General features: G+C 49.2%; 1 protein-coding gene across 4 annotated transcripts in view; it reads right to left on the bottom strand.

Moving 5' to 3' along the window:
* The window catches only part of PDPR (pyruvate dehydrogenase phosphatase regulatory subunit), a 39,623-nt gene extending 32,120 nt beyond the window's left edge, over window positions 1-7,503 (bottom strand). For 2 of the 4 annotated variants that reach the window (XR_004322509.1, XM_032486725.1), the window contains exons 1-2: window positions 7,291-7,503; window positions 5,455-5,530 (exon numbers count right to left, since the gene is read on the bottom strand). The gene's annotated coding sequence lies outside the window, so the exon portion shown is untranslated. Of the gene's footprint in view, window positions 1-5,454; window positions 5,545-7,290 lie in introns of all 4 variants that reach the window. The other 2 variants (XM_032486726.1, XM_032486727.1) reach the window with 2 other exon arrangements.
* Window positions 7,504-13,692: the final 6,189 nt, after the last annotated feature.

Here is a 13,692-nt window from a genome sequence, read left to right as displayed (position 1 = left end):
GGAATACACGCCAGAGCAAACTGAAGTGTAAGTGAGCGGGGGGTGGGGCGCAGGAGACTGTGACACTGAGCTCGGAAGGGGAAGGGAAAACATGGAGCACAGCAAGGTCTGTTTTTTAACTGGGGACTATTAAGAATGTTTCACCGCTGCCAGGATGAGCCAGGAAAAGGGAAAGAGGTGGGTGAGGAAGGAGAGGGAATAAGAAAGGATGCGGTCCCAGAGAAAGACAGAGAGACGGGATGCAAAGCCATAGCAGAGGAGGCGTGCCTCGCGCTTCCACGGCGATGCGGTAGAGTTGAAGGTACTGGATGTCTGCTCCAGAAAGGAGGGATGACTCGTCTCCTCAGGCTCACCACTCACACACGAGCCACCGGCTGCAATGTCTCTACCAGACAGTAAATGTCGTAGCTTAGAGAAGAAAAAGAACGCAGGCCATGCCTATCGGGAAAGGGATCATATAGAGAATAAGACCTAAGCTGAGCCTGGGAGGATAAAACTGGGACAAGGAGAGACAGAAAGCACACACAGTCAAGCTGCAGAACAAGTCTGACCCTGCGGGCTGGTGGAGGACAGGAAGGGATCTGGCTCGGAGGCCTCAGTGTCTCTGAGTCCTGGGAGCAGAAACTGAAGTCAGGTGGAGCCAGACCGGGGAAGACGCTGGATATTTGGTCTGACGTGGCCCAGTACCACAAACTGAAAATGAGAAAGGCAGAGTTTTAGAAAAATTTATCTAACAGCAAAAGAGAGGACTGTTCAAGTTTCAAGAAACTGAAGAAAGACCTGCTGGCTGACTGTGCAGTCACTGAAGTACAGGAAGATGAGGACTTCAGACCAGAGGGGTGGCAACAGCAGACATCAGGGCAGCACACCGCTAGTATCACCGGCACCTCCACTACCAGCCCCGGGACCCAGTGGGCTCCACCATCAGCCCCAGTCATCTAAGGCCAAAGTATCCACGCCCATCCATCAGACAGGACTCACAACCGTGACCAACGCGGGTACAGATTGTATTCCGAGAAAAATCCCAACCAACGAGGGACTAACTATTTGGGCCACTTTGGGGGTGCCATCATGCCTCGTGTCCCTGCCAAACTCTGTCTCAAGACACAAGCTTCTCCACACAGCTAGTCTTGCTGTAAGCTCATCTCCACGTAACCAATTTCTCTCTCCAGATCCAATCCCTCTCTGCTTTCCTCTCCATCAGACTTCTCCACTGCGCCCCTCAGAACATCCTTTCCAAAGTTATATGCCCACCCCTTCACTGATGTCCTCTCCACCTGTGTCTCAACAGAAATGCAAGTCTCCTCTGGCACATGGCCAGCCCTGTTCCCCTGACCTCACCATCGAGAGGTAGGGTCAGGGTCGGCATCCTCATCCTTCTGCACCATTACCACCTGGTCATGCTTAAAAAAGACCCCGTTCCACTGTGGCTGTGCTGGCAGGCACCCTGTTCCTAGCTCCAGGCTACCTCCTGTAAAGCCCCATCCGGGTTCTGAACCCATAACGCTGCTCCTCTCCCGACCTTGGACCCCATCCTCCTGTCTCCCTTCATCTAAGCAGATAACCTGTCTCATCTTGACCCCTGAAACTCCACCTGTAAACCTCCTTGCATCATCTGCAGCCACCTCTGCCATCCTGCACAGGGTCAAAACCTAGTTCTCTCACAGGCGCCTGGATCCCGCTTCTGCTTCCTTCCCAAGAACCAAGCTCCATCAACTGTCCTCCTCTGTCAGACACCTTCTGGTTTCCCTCCTCCTCCTCTGCCATTTAGGTACGCTCAAGTACCCCACCCCCCACCCAGCAGATTTAAGAAATAAAACAAAGCTCCATAACCTTCTTCGGTCAGCAATTTTTAATTCTACAAATTATAAATTATAAAATGATGGTCTTTGCAAAAACTCAAACACGGGAGGCAATTAAGATTTCCCAAGACGCAAAGCTCACCAACACCAGTGTTCATGATAACTTCCCAGATTATTTCTGCAGCAGTGAACTGCCCTGATGTCCACTTGTTTGCCACCACCTTTGTCATGAGTCCCGCTTTTCTTTACCTTGGTGATGGCACGGTCTGCCAGTGGAATTTTTAAGCAAAAATTTCTTAACATGTGCTTCACAACCTATCTTTTTCACTCAATAAACAATACACGGAAAGACCTACTTCTACTCCCCCCCCCCAACTTTACCCCCATCCTACTTTCTCCTGAACCAAAAGCAGGCGGCCTTCTGCCCCACAGGCCACCGACACCACTCTCAGAGGAACACTAATGCTGCTATTAGTCCAGGGGCATTTTCTGGCACCAGCTCACTCGCCCATGGGTGCCTCCTTCCTGCTCACACACTCTTTCCTTGTTTTGTGTGACACCCACTGCCCGGATCACGACTCGCCGGCCTCTCTCCTCTGCCTTCTCTATGTGCTGATGACCCTAAAGGGCTCCCTGACCAGCTCCTCTCCCCCGTCCATTATCATCCAGGCGACTCCCTCTCCTATGACTCACGGCCTAACCCCTGACAGCTACCCTGAGCCTCAGGCCAGCACGTCTAGTTGAAGAACCGCCACGGCCACTTGGACCCCCACGGGTCAAACTGAGCACAGAAGGTGAAGCCGTCTTCCTCAGTCTCCAACTCTGTCCACTTCCTGTGTCCCCCAGGGACACCACATACTACAACCCTGGGTGTCAGCCTGCATTCTCCCTTTCTCTCCCCTCCGCTCTCCAGTCAATCATCAGGACCTAACAATTCCACACTCTACGTTTCCCTCTGACGGACGGACTTCTATCCATCTCCCTTCCCTTTCCTGAGCACAAGCTGCCATCCCCTCACTCAGTTTAGGCAGAAGCTCCCCTACGGGGCTTCCAGCCTCTACAGCCTCTACTCTGCACACCATTCTCACCCCCCAGCCCCCACACAGGGCTCTGGGCCACTCTTCTATAATGAAAATCCACCTAGAGCCAGCATACTATGCAACAGTGAAAATCTGAAAGCCTTCCCATTAACATCTGGACCAAGACAAGGATGCCCACTCTCACCACTTCCATTAAATATAGTACTGGAACTCCTAGGCACAGCAATTCGGGGGGGAAAAAAAGAAGAAGAAATAAAAAAGATCCAAACTGGAAGAGAAGAGGTAAAATTGTCATTACACGTGGATGACATGACACCATATATAGAAAATTCTAAAGGCTCCACACAAAAAATACTAGAGCTGTAAAAAGAATATGGAAAGGTAGCAGGATACAAGATTAACACAGAAATCAGTGGCATTTCTTTACACTAATACTGAAATGTCAGAAAAGGAAAGTAAAGAGACAGTCCCGCTTAAATTCCATTAAAAAAAATAAAACAGTTAGGGATAAATATGACCCAGGAAGTGAAAGACTTACACAAACAGAACTACAAAACACTGACCAAGGAAATTAAAGATGACTTAAAGAAATGGAAAGATATCCCATGTTCTTGGATTGCAAGAATTAATGTCGTTAAAATGGCCATACCACCCAAAGCAATCTACAGATTTAATGCTATCCCTATCAAGTGACCCAGGACATTTTTCACAGATCTAGAACAAATAATCCTCAAATATATATGGAATCACAACAGACCCAGAATTGCGAAAGCAATACTGAAGAAAAACAATGAAGAGGGAGGAATAAACCTCCCAGACTTCAGACAATACTACACAGCTACAGCAATCAAAACAGCATGGTATTGGTATAACAACAAACATATGGAGCAATGGAACAGAACAGAGAGCCCACAAATAAATCCACTAACTTTTGGTCAGTTAATCTTTGACACAGGAGGCAAGAACATACAATGGAGGTAAACACAGTCTCTTCAGCAAATGGTGTTGGGAAAACTGGACAGCTACATGTAAATCAATGAAGTTAGAATTGGCCCTCACACCAGACACAAACATAAACTCAAAATTAAACATAAGACAAGACGCTATAAACCTCCTAGGAGAAAACATAGGCAAAACATTATCTGACATAAATGTCAGCAATGTTCTCCCAGGGCAGTCTACCCAGGCAACAGAAATAAAAGCAAAAGTAAACAAACGGGACCTCATTAAACTCACAAGCTTTTGCACAGCAAAGGAAGCCACAGGAAAGCAAAAACACAACCTACGGAATGGGAGAAAATATTTGCAAAAGATGAGACTGACAAGGGCTTAATCTCCAGAACATATAAACAGCTCACACAACTTAAAAAGAAAAAAACAAACATCCCAATTCAAAAATGGGCAGAAGACCTAAGCAAGCAATTCTCCAGTGAAGACATACAAATGTCCAATAGGCACATGAGAAAATGCTCAACATCGCTAACTATCAAAGAAATGCAAATCAAAACTACAATGAGCTATCACCTCACACCAGTCAGAATGGCCATCATGCAAAAGTCCACAAAGGATAAATGCTGGAGAGGGTGTGGAGAAAACGGAACCCTCCTCCACTGTTGGTGGGAATGTAGTTTCATGCAGCCGTTACGGAAAACAGTATGGAGATTTCCCCAAGAAACTAAAAACAGACTTACCAGATGATCCAGCAATCCCACTCCTGGGTGCACCTCTGCTCTCCAGTCAATCATTAGCGCCTAACAATTCCACACTGTACGTTTCCCTCTGAGAGACGGACTTCTCTCCATCTCCACTGCCCTTACCTGAGCACAGACTGCCATCCCCTCTCACCTAGTTTAGGCAGAAGCTCCCCGATGGGGCTTCCAGCCTCTACGCTGCACATCATTCTCACCCCCCCAGCTCTCACACACAGGTCTGGGCCAGTCTTCTAAAATGAAAATCCTATTTCATGCCCCAGCTTAAAACCCGTCAACGACTATCTGATGCCCTCAGAAAAAGTCCAATTCCTTGATCCAAAGGGTAAGACCCTTCACTATCTGCTCATTTCTTTCCTCTCCTTTCACATTCTAACCAAGTCAGACTGAATCACTTGAAACTCCTCAAACACGTCAGACGTTTAGTTTTTCATTCACCTCCAGGTCTGTGCAGAATGTTCCTGCTAACTGGTGTGGTTCCTGCCAACCCTCCCCGCCAAATAAAGATAATCCCCTCAGCTCTCAGCCTGTTTGACATCTCATTTGTCCCCTCTCTCCCCTGACACTTGGTCAGGTGACTCTTCCCTGTCCCCCAAACACCCTGCACTACTTCCTCCAGCACAGAGCCAGTCACACCACATAATGGTCTGTTTGCCAGCCAGGGAAGCAAAACGGCAATCAAGCTGAGAATTCAGACTTCAGAAGCAGACAGATCTGGGTTTGAAAATGTCCCCCACCTCAGGTGTATGACTTGGAGCAAGTCCCTCAGTCTCTGGGCTCCTTATCTGTAACATGGGCTAGAACACCTACTACACCCGGCGGCTCCAAGACTAAAGCAGACAGTGCAGGAAGAACAGGGCAAGTGGCGCCGAAGCAGCACTCAGTAAGTGGTAGTTTACTTACTGTTATGAGGGAGTTCTCTGAGAGCAGGGAATGATTACAACTGCATCAGGGTTTTCCTAGCATTCAGCGTGGGCACCTAGGAAATACAAGCTGATGAATGATGAGAACAGAAACAAACGAGATGGGGAAAAAACTTAATGATGACTCAGATCTCACGGCTAGGCCCCCAGATTTGAGGGACTACCTAAATAACCTGAAAGAAGTTTAAAAAGGCAAAATTCTTGTAAGCAGTTACAATATGCCAGACACTGTTTTATAGATACAACTAATTTAATCCTCACAACTCTGTAAGGCAGATACTATAATTTCTATTCTACCCCAGAAGAAACAGTGGCACACAGAAGTGATGTGACACTTCTCTGTGGCACCCAAGGTCCTGTAACACTGGTGAGTGGCAGAGCATGAATTCAAAGCTAAGCAGTCTGGCCTAGAGTCTGCCATTGAATCATTACTCCATGCAACCTTTAAATCAAGATTAGATGAGTATCTTTAAATTAAGACGAGATGAGGTAAAAAAAAAAAAAAAAAAAAAAGGATAGCTGTGAGAACAAAACCACAAGGCAGCACTTTCCCTAGCAGATAAAGGGAACTGCAAAGGTGGCGTTAGAAACATAGTAACAGATGAGTTTCAAGCCACTGAATAAACAATGTTAAAAGGCCAGGGTGATAACCAAAAAAATAATTTTTGACCTTGTGCTCATGACCTTCAAAAGAGTTAGTGACATGGTGAGGGAAAAAAAAAAAAAAAAGATTCACAGTGGACGCAAACAATGAAGAAAGGAAGGCATCAGAGTATTCAAGAAGGTTTGGCAGAAGAACTAAAGCAAAGCAAGAGTGCAAAGGAGTAGGAAAAAACCAAAGAAGTAAATCATGTACATGACTGAAAATAAATCATAGTTCTTAAAAAGAAAATGACTGTATAACATTCTCTAAGAAAAACAATTTCTGCTAAGAAACCCCTCAATACTGGGCCTGGTTATGCTCAGATCTGCCTACACGTCAACGAGAGCAAGAGGACAGCTCCAACTCTCTCTCAACTGTTCCTCTGAATGCTCACAGCATCGTGTGCAAACCCGCAGCTGGTCACAAGGAAGACTGGGTGAGAACAGATAAGAGTAACACATTTCCCACACCTGCCTCAGCATTGGAGCCACCTGGGACACCAGGTGATCCGACAACTTTAAGAAATTAATACGAACCCCTATCCGTGGAAAAGTTCCTGCCACCTCCCCGCCCAGCATCCCCCTACAACATGCTGACATGCGAGGCGAAACAGACTTGAAGATGTCTGAATCAAATCAGTGTCACACAAGTCAGTCCCGAGGGGGTCAGTCTTTAAGAAGAGGGCTCACTGCCCTGGCCTGGACGTTTCCAAGTAACCTCACTGCCAGACTCGGCCGCAAGTTTTACCAGTTACTTAAGCACAAGCGGACCGCGCGTTTCCACGCGGGGAAACAACTCCACCTGCAGAGTTGTCCCAGCTGAACAAGCCTGAGCCGCGCTGCGGGGTGGGAGTGGGGGAAGGGGTGCCTGCCCAAGGCGGGCCTACAAGAGCGTGGGCATCCAGGCTGAGCTGCGGGCGCCTGGCAGAGCCGGTGCGCGGGCCCCGGGGCAGCTGGACACGGGTCCCCGAGACGCCACAGCCGCAGAGGCTGAGGGAGTTCAGCCGACCCACTGTCCGCCTTCCGGAGGACCGGGCAGATCCGCCGGGAAGCGAGGGACGGCCGGGACCCTCCTGAGCGAGACCACAGCGGAAAGAGGGGGCCCTGGGGGTCCCGGGGGCCCTAAGGCCCGCGCGGACGGGGAGGCCACAGCGGCCCCGCGGCTTCTCCTTACCTCACGTGCCCCCACGGGCTCCGCGCTCAGCAACACCCGGGCTGACGCATAGCAGCAGCCGCCACAGCAGTCGCGGGGGGTCGCGGAGGCCGGAAAGGGGGCACAAGGAATGGGGAGGGGACGAGGCGGCGGGAGGAAAAAAGTTCCGGGGAAAATTGAGCCCGCGACCTTCCGCGCTTTACGGTCCCTAGCAAGGGGACGCCGGTGCGTGATATAAAGCGCGCCCGCGCGCGCCGTGACGTCACGGTAGGGCCCCGCCCCCTGGCACGTGGGCTTGTTTGGGTCTCGCGAGGCCACTCCCCTGGGGCTCTCCACTCCACCAAGATGGAGGCCAGCTGGAGGCCTGGTCTTTCGGGGCTACTTTGCAGCCCCGGTCTCGGATCCTGTCGATTTCTGCAGGAGGAGCCGGGACGGCGGAGATGGCGGCAGCCCCGCCCGAGTGTGGGGAGCGTTGGAGGGGGGGGGAAGGTTCCCTCTTCCCTCGAGGCGTCTTGCCACATCCGGACCTACGTGGGTCCGCCTCCCAAAGACACTCTAGTCCAGGGGGTAAAAATGACTTCTCGACCGACAGCCACTTTCTTCTTTGGAATCGCTCCGGTCTTCTTGGGCGAATCTCTAGCAGAGAGGATCGGAAATCCGGCCGGCTGGCCTGTCCCGACTTCAGAGGCAGGATTAGAGGACCTGAGCTGTGGGCGGGATCTTACTCTTTGCACCTTGCCTGCTTGTCTGGACCAGAGGAGAAGGAATCATTCACTCCAACCGCTGAGAAGTTGCCCACCCACTCCCCCACCTCACCTACTATCACATCGCCCTGTGTTCTTTCCTTTAGAGAACTTGTCACTACAGTAGATGAGTGCTTGTTGACAGCCTTTCCCACTGGTTGCAAGCTCTGCCCTCTGACCACAGTACCTAAATCACATACAGGGGTATGTTCTCAGCATTTAGAACAGTGCTTGGCACAACGTCCAGTAAATATCCTCTGAATGGAGAGCGAACTAATAGTACAGCCTCCCCTGCTTCTTGGACCACACTGGCCAATTCCATCCATTGGATTCAAGCCCATCTCACCACACAAGCCAATGTTGTTTGATGGAGGGCCTCTTGTGGCCGGGCACCGTGCTAGGTGATGGGACTCAGCAGTGCGCAGGAAAGAAAGCGCTTCTGCCATGAAGGAGTGATCATATAATTCCAGGGACCCCTGTGTGACTGGGCCAGCCCACAACCTGCATACTTTGTACACCCTCACTTGCCAGTTAACTCACACAAAATAGCCCATAGGAGGTCTGGTTTCCTGAGAACCAATACTGCCGTTTGCTACTCTGATGCATGGAAGTTCAGGGCATTCTGGGCCTCCATGCTAGATACATACTTTAATATTTTAGCTCTGGGCTTAAAGCTTAGGGTCACCAGCTGCCTAAAAAAGAAGAGGGCACAGGCTAACACAGCTGAGGCATATTCTCGGGTGAGCCTTTCCTGATACCTAACTGTGGCAATTGGGGGAGAAAAACCACAAATTTTCGTGATGAGCCATCCTGCTGATGCCATTGCCCGGCATGTGAATTTGGCAGAAACCAAGTTGTCTATAGGAAATGGTGGCTGGAATATATAAAGTGCTGTTTAACCTGTTTAACTACATTCTGGTTTCATGCAGTAAGCAGTGAACAAGCTGTATAGATTTCTCCAAGCTCCCCTCACCCATGCCCTTTTTAAGCCTCTGCTTTAAATGCTAAGCCCTGGGGCTCCCTTCATTGTCAATATTGAGTCTTGTTCTTTGTAGGCTCTCATAAGCACCGATGCAATGTTTTTCAAGAGGATTGTTTTTGTTGTCTTGGCTTCTCCTTTCCTGTTAAAGACCAGAGTTATTTCTTGTATGGTTCTTGACTTCTCTGAGCATAGTATCTGCAACCCTTAGAGAATTACGTATTTCTTCATGGGCCATGACTTTCACAACATTAGGTGCATCAATTTTATGCTTTGCAAACCTTCTGCCTTCTCATTTTTCACTCTTTAAGGACAAGAATTGCAAGACATGGGGAGGATACATTTAGCACCTGTTTCAAAAGATCTGTGCCAGGATTTGCTTCACACACCAAGAACTGGAGCTCAGAGCACCTCTTTCCCCCAAGCCAGGTTCTAGTGCCTTACATTCCAGAATGCCACATGGTGGCTGGAGATGGGAAGCATGAAAACAAAAGTACCTTCATTTTGTCTGAGGGGACCCATCCAACCCACATAGCTTCTCCTTCCTCAGAACTAGGGAGTGTCGGGTAGAAAGCTCTGCACCTTGTTTCAGTGAAGGGTCTTCTAGCAGCACGGTTATCACTTTACTCTCTGGTTGACTCTTGGGATGTGTGAAAATGCCAGTGTAATTATTGTAAAGTGCTACCACTCATTCTTTGCATTTGTAAATGTGCAGTTCAACTCAGCATTTTCTGTCCCTGTGTAGCATCAGCCTGTGGTTCAGAGGATGTTTGAAGCACTTTAGTAAATGGTTCTTTCTCCCGAGCCCTGGTGACAATAGGCACACAGGGTGACCCAGCATCTCTGCCCTCCATGAATGCGGTATTAACATTGTGCAGTGTATTTCTATCAAGCCAGGTTTCAACTGAGAATCTTTTCATGTTACTAAGTTTGCGAATAAATAAACAGACATTTGAACTACCCTTGCCATGTCTATTTGTGAAATGGTCTGCATCTGTAGTAACCAGGTATATGCATTTGCCATCACTGACACTGAACACTGTACATAAAACCATCTGTACCTGCCTTTACCAAAGTATAAAAGAGAATTTGGGAACCGAGGAAACGAAGATACAGGCATTTATAAACGTTTCCCTCCGCAGTGGGGGCGTGGCTGTTGGGAGAAAGCCCCGTTCCACCACCAGAAGTCACTGTCGCTGTCACTGGACTTGACACCCAGCCTTACCTTGATTTCCCGGTAAGAACGTGGCACGTGGTGTTTCCCCATGTGCTGGGATCCCGTGTGTGTGCATTCCCGTTCACACCTGTGGGGAGAGAAGCAGCCAGTGTTCTCACTTCACCAACTTCCAGCCACAAATCACAGTCTCGTGTTGCAGTAAAACACCTGCTCTGGGCTTAGCGCTGTGCTGGCTGCAGTGGCGCCATTTCTGAGCCCCTGTGAGGTAATGGTAAAACTGGCTCATGTGCCAGGCACTGTGCGGTGCCCTACCTGCCTCACCACAACGACACTCCACCAAAACTGTGTAAATCAGAGGACAGTGTCCCTGCTTCACCTATGAGGACAGTGAGCCTTGGAGAAACACATTCTCAAGTTACAGAAAATAAAACCAGACCTCACATCCAAGTCTTTAACACATGAAGTAGTGACCTATTCAAGTGAGTGCTAAGTCATGTGCCAGAGACAGTGGTGGTGCTTAGAATCACCTGGGAAATCTAAACCCGTACCTCTGAATGAACTGGAATCAACAAGGCTGAAGGACACATCAGTTCCTCTGAAGGGCTTTCCAGGAACTTCTCTGTATCTAGAATCCACTGGATGCCGACTATTGAAGAGTCTGGAGGAGAAACGGTAGTTGTGTAACGCTGTGTGGGTGAGACAGGACTTGAGCGGGTTCTTGACGAAGCTCTGTTTGCCAATCTGTGAAATGGGGCTAATGCCGCAGTGGCCTCACAGATCACAGTGATTCAGTCATGCTCTTTCGTCATATAAAGCAGGAGGTGGCACTGTGGCCTACGAACTGAGGTTTCCTGGGTTGCACAGCCCCTCACAGGGAGATTAGTTAGAAACCCAAGTCAGACTAATAAAATCTCCCTCCCCGAGAGGTGATAACCCAACATGGCCCCTTATCGCACAGGAGGGCCCGAGGTGCAGCTGCTTTGGTGCAGCCTCCCAAGGAGGGCTGTGCCCTTTCCCTCCCGCTAACCTTCCCACGACAGGCGCTGTAGAGCAGAGACCCCTAGACACTTGGGCCCGGCAGCATGTTGAGTCTGAGCTGAAAGGGTGGGTGTGGTGGTTGGGGAAGAGCAGGACTTTGGAGCTGAGCTGGCCTGGGTATGGATGCCAGCACTGACTCTTCCTTGGTGTGTGACCCTTTCTGGGTCCTCTGTGCTAGTCACCAACAGAGATTAGAGAGAGAGAGAACCAGCAGGACGTGTATACATGTAGAGGGAGAGATTTGTCCTGAAGACTGACCCACAGGACTATGGGCTGCAGGCCTGAAGTGCGCGAGGCAGGCCGGCAGGCTGGAGGCCCAGGGCAGAGCTGATGTGGGCGCTCCAGTTCCCAGGCGGTAGGCGGTCCCACCCATTCCTCCTCCCTCTGCGGGGGCCTCTGTCTTCTCTCTTAAGACCTTCAGCTGAATGGATGAGGCCCACTCACATCATGGAGGGTGATCTGCTTTCCTCAAAGTCTACTGATTTAAATGGTATTCGTAGCTAGAAAATACCTCTGCATCAATATCTAGACTCTTGCTTGACAGGTTGGCACATACAATTAATCATCACAACCTCCATTTACTTGCTTGTAACGTGGGCAATGATACTTTTTCTCCCTTTGTTTTTGTTTTTGCAAGACTCAAATAAGGAACATAGAACACTTGGTCCACTGCAAAATTTTTCAGGGCACAACAGCTACTCTTGTTGTGATTGTTGCAAAGTGAGCTGCACGGCCGGGCACTGAGGCTCTGGGCTGTGGGATACGGGGAGTTGAGCCAGAATGAATGACGGCGGAGGCTGGAGACACGCAGCTGAAGCGCAGAGCCTGTGCCCAGGCTGTTACCCTGCAGCTTGCGGTGGGAGCTGGGTGGGAGTCCCCAGGTGCCACTGAGGCGGATACTTTGACCTCACTGTGACTTCAGTAAGAACTACCTGGGCTTGGTGCAGGTGCACTCAGGAGGCACCTGGGAATCCTGGGCGCTTGACTGAGCTCAGGGAGCTCTTTCCAGGCCCAGGGCTGCTGTGTGTGGATGACCTATGAGCAGTGCTATTCCCGGGCCTCAGGTGATCTTGGCTGACTTGGCCTCTTAGCTTTCCATTATCTACGAGCCACTGCTTCTTGCTGAATGTTTGCCCTTCATTCCCCTGAGAACTTCTAGCACTGGTCTGCTGGCTGTGTCCTGGGCCACCTCCCCTGGGTGACCAGTTCAGACGCCGAACCTCTGCTCCTACAGGCTTTGGGTGGAACGTCACAGCAGCCTCCTGGGAAGCTTGTGTCCTGCCTCTCATCCCATCACCAAGGGGACCAACTCCTGCGGCCTTGAGAAGCAAAGGCAGCCTGGATCCTTGGCACAGAGGAAAGTCTGGAGTCAGGGGAGCCTGGCTAGAGTTTCACCCAGTCAGTGAGCCCCCACCTGGGACTTGTTACCCTTCTCAGGGCAGCAATTTAAATCGAAGCACAGCAGAATCACGGGAGGAAGACATCCCCGTAGCAACAAGCCTGTTGGACTTGGGCATGAAGAACAGGATCCCAGTCTCCTCTCCAAGCCCGCTTAGTGCAGAGCTCTGGGCCCAACAGCATATTTGCTTGTTCCGGGCTGCACATTTTCTCCTCAAACACTTTCTCAATATCTGGTCCCCATACTTTGCTCAGAAAGGGGTAGGCACAGACCCTCTGTGTGTGACCTGGTGCCACACCTCATCCCACATGCAAAAGTTTATACTCCATTTATAATTATTATAAAATACTGGCTATGTTCCCCATGTTGTACATACAGCCTTGTAGCTTATTTTATACCTGATGGTTTGTACCTCTTAATCCCCACCTCCATCTCGCCCTTCCCCTTTCCCTCTCCCCACTGGTAACCACTAGTTCCTTTTCTACATCTGGGAGTCTGTTTCTTTTCTGTTATATTCACTAGTTTGTTGTATTTTTTTAGATTACACATGTAAGTGATATTTTATAGTATTTGTCTTTTTCTGTCTGACTTATTTCATTTAGCATAATGCCCTCTGTGCCCATCCATGCTGTACACCAGAAAATAATACAACATTTTAAATCAACTATACTTCATTTAAAAAGCAACCAACCAACCCACTTAAAATATCGGCAGAAGAACTGAATAGACATTTTTCCAAAAGAAGAAATGCAGATGGCCAACAAGAACATGAAAAGCTGCTCAACATCACTAATATTAGGGAAACACAAATCAAAATCACAATGACATACAAAGGGAATTCCCTTATATGATATTTGTTGCTTTTCTCTTGCTGATTTTAATTTGTACCATCTCACACCTGTCAGAATTGTCATCATCAAAAAGAACACAAATAACAAATGCTGGCAAGGATGTGGAGAAATGGGAACCTTTCTACTCTGCTGCTGGGAGTGCAAACTGGTGCAGCCACCATGGAAGACAATATGGAGGTTTCTCAAAAACCCAAAAAAGAACCACTACATGGCCCAGCAAGTCCACTCCTGGACAT

This window comes from Camelus ferus, chromosome 9, assembly GCF_009834535.1.
Source record: "Camelus ferus isolate YT-003-E chromosome 9, BCGSAC_Cfer_1.0, whole genome shotgun sequence".
NCBI classification, from domain to species: Eukaryota; Metazoa; Chordata; class Mammalia; order Artiodactyla; family Camelidae; genus Camelus; species Camelus ferus.
This window is presented reverse-complemented; position numbering and strand designations above follow the sequence as displayed.